Source organism: Bactrocera latifrons, unplaced genomic scaffold, assembly GCF_001853355.1.
Source record: "Bactrocera latifrons isolate USDA-ARS-PBARC rearing strain unplaced genomic scaffold, ASM185335v1 scaffold_164, whole genome shotgun sequence".
Lineage (NCBI taxonomy): Eukaryota > Metazoa > Arthropoda > Insecta > Diptera > Tephritidae > Bactrocera > Bactrocera latifrons.
The window spans coordinates 495,766-497,636 of record NW_017535119.1 but is presented as its reverse complement, the minus strand read 5'-3'; the positions used below and the strand labels follow the sequence as shown (position 1 = coordinate 497,636).

The 1,871-nt window shown below is 29.2% G+C and overlaps 1 protein-coding gene across 2 annotated transcripts in view; it reads left to right on the top strand.

Annotated features, from left to right (window-relative positions):
* LOC108966564 overlaps nt 1-189 on the top strand; it is a 2,245-nt gene extending 2,056 nt beyond the window's left edge. For both annotated transcript variants that reach the window (XM_018929550.1, XM_018929551.1), the window contains exon 9: nt 173-189. The gene's annotated coding sequence lies outside the window, so the exon portion shown is untranslated. The remainder of the gene's footprint in view (nt 1-172) is intronic.
* The last annotated feature ends 1,682 nt before the right edge of the window (nt 190-1,871 follow it).

Genomic DNA, 1,871 nt, shown 5'->3' with positions numbered 1-1,871 from the left:
GGTCAACATTTAAATGAAATTATCTTCAAAAAGTAAATGTCATGAACCAATCTAACGTTTCAAATAAAGAACCGATGAGATTTTGCAAATTTTATGCGTTTTTTTTTTTAAAAAAGTTATCAAGCTCTTAAAAAATCACCCGATATTAATGAAATATGTACTATACTCTCAGGTGCGCCACCGATACGCTGGGAAGCTTGACGTAAAAGAAACTATTTTGACAGCAAAATTGCCCGAAATTTTGACGAGAGACAGAGAACAGCCGAATTATTTAAAAACATTGTATAATATTAATAAATAAAATTACTTGCATTGCTTTAATTCTGCGTTTTTTTTTTTTTTTTTGTTTTGTTTTGTTTGGATTTTTTAAAAATTATATAAAAAAAATAGATCGAGGTTGAAAAATAGCAATTTCTCTAAATTTTAAATTCAAATAAATTTATAATTTACCGAAAAGTCTGTTGTATTTAAAGTGGCAATATAACTTCTAGGCTGTAGAAAGTAGCGAACAGTCTGTTAAGTTAACAGGTGTGCCTTTAATATAACGAAGAAATGAATTTAAGCTAACTTGTTTCTAAAAAAAATATGCTAAATTTGAAACTTGTTAACCTTAACCATATATAACTTAATTTCAACAATTACTATGTTCACAAATAACGGACAGTTGAACATCAGCTAGTCTGCTAAGTTAACAGATATACAGCATAGGTGTAGTCGGCATCACTTCAATGGTATCCAAAGGATATGTTAACAATAAAATATTACAGTTGCAATGGAAAATGTTAAAATGTTAGCTTGACTACAGAAGTACACTCAACGGTATGTTAGTTAACAGTTGTAGGTGGAACTATTTACGTGGGCATGCATACATATATCATGCAGTTTTAGTTTGTAGATATGGTATAAAATTGTGGAAGTTTATATATGTAAAATTTAGTTATGTAAGGTATAACAAATATAGATTGTCAATATAATGAAAGCATATAGTAACATTAATGGAAAATAAGTTGTAAATCGAATAACAGCTGTACTACAGAACGTCTATTAATTTAACAGAAACTTGGTTAACTGCAGAGCACTGCATTTTCGGGCAGTCTAAGCAATCTTTGTTGTTATTAGCTGCCGTTATATTTATTAAAAATGTCTGTTCAGTCTATATGTAAAATTTTGTGAAGATATCTTTTTAAATAAAAAAATTTTCCTTACAAGAACTTCACTCCGATCGTTCAGTTTGTATGACAGCTATACGATTTAATGCTTCTAATTGGACAATTTTTTCAGGGATTGCATAACTGTCTTAAAAAATAGCTCGTGTCGTATTTTGCGAATAAAAATTTTCGACTTCACATATATGTATCCTTTCAAGTAAAGAAGATTTTTGAAACAAATATTAAGCTTCACTTCGTCGCAAAAGCTATATTAATGACAAGGCCTGCGTGTTATTTCATTTATTTCTGCTCTTAAACATTTATAACCAAATATTCTTTATGCCTATTGATTTAAATATTTATATTTATAGATTTCACAGCGCGACAAATGAACATTCATTTTTCACATACCATAATTTGAAGCCTCAAAACACTCGTGTACGCAAAATGTAATCAAATTAAATGAAATCACCCTGAAAAACTTTGCCAACAAAATATAAGTTAAGCACAATAAACAACAATAATAACAACAATAGAAATGTGCCGAGTAAAAGCCAGGCTCATAATAATTTTACATGCCATTTGACTAAGTGTTCATAAAATTCATCTATTTTTTCACATTTTTCTCATACACATTTCGCCTACGACCTCTGCTTCTAATGCTCCACGTTTCATACCAAAAAATATCAACACAATTTTTTCGTTGGATTGTATAACTTACTG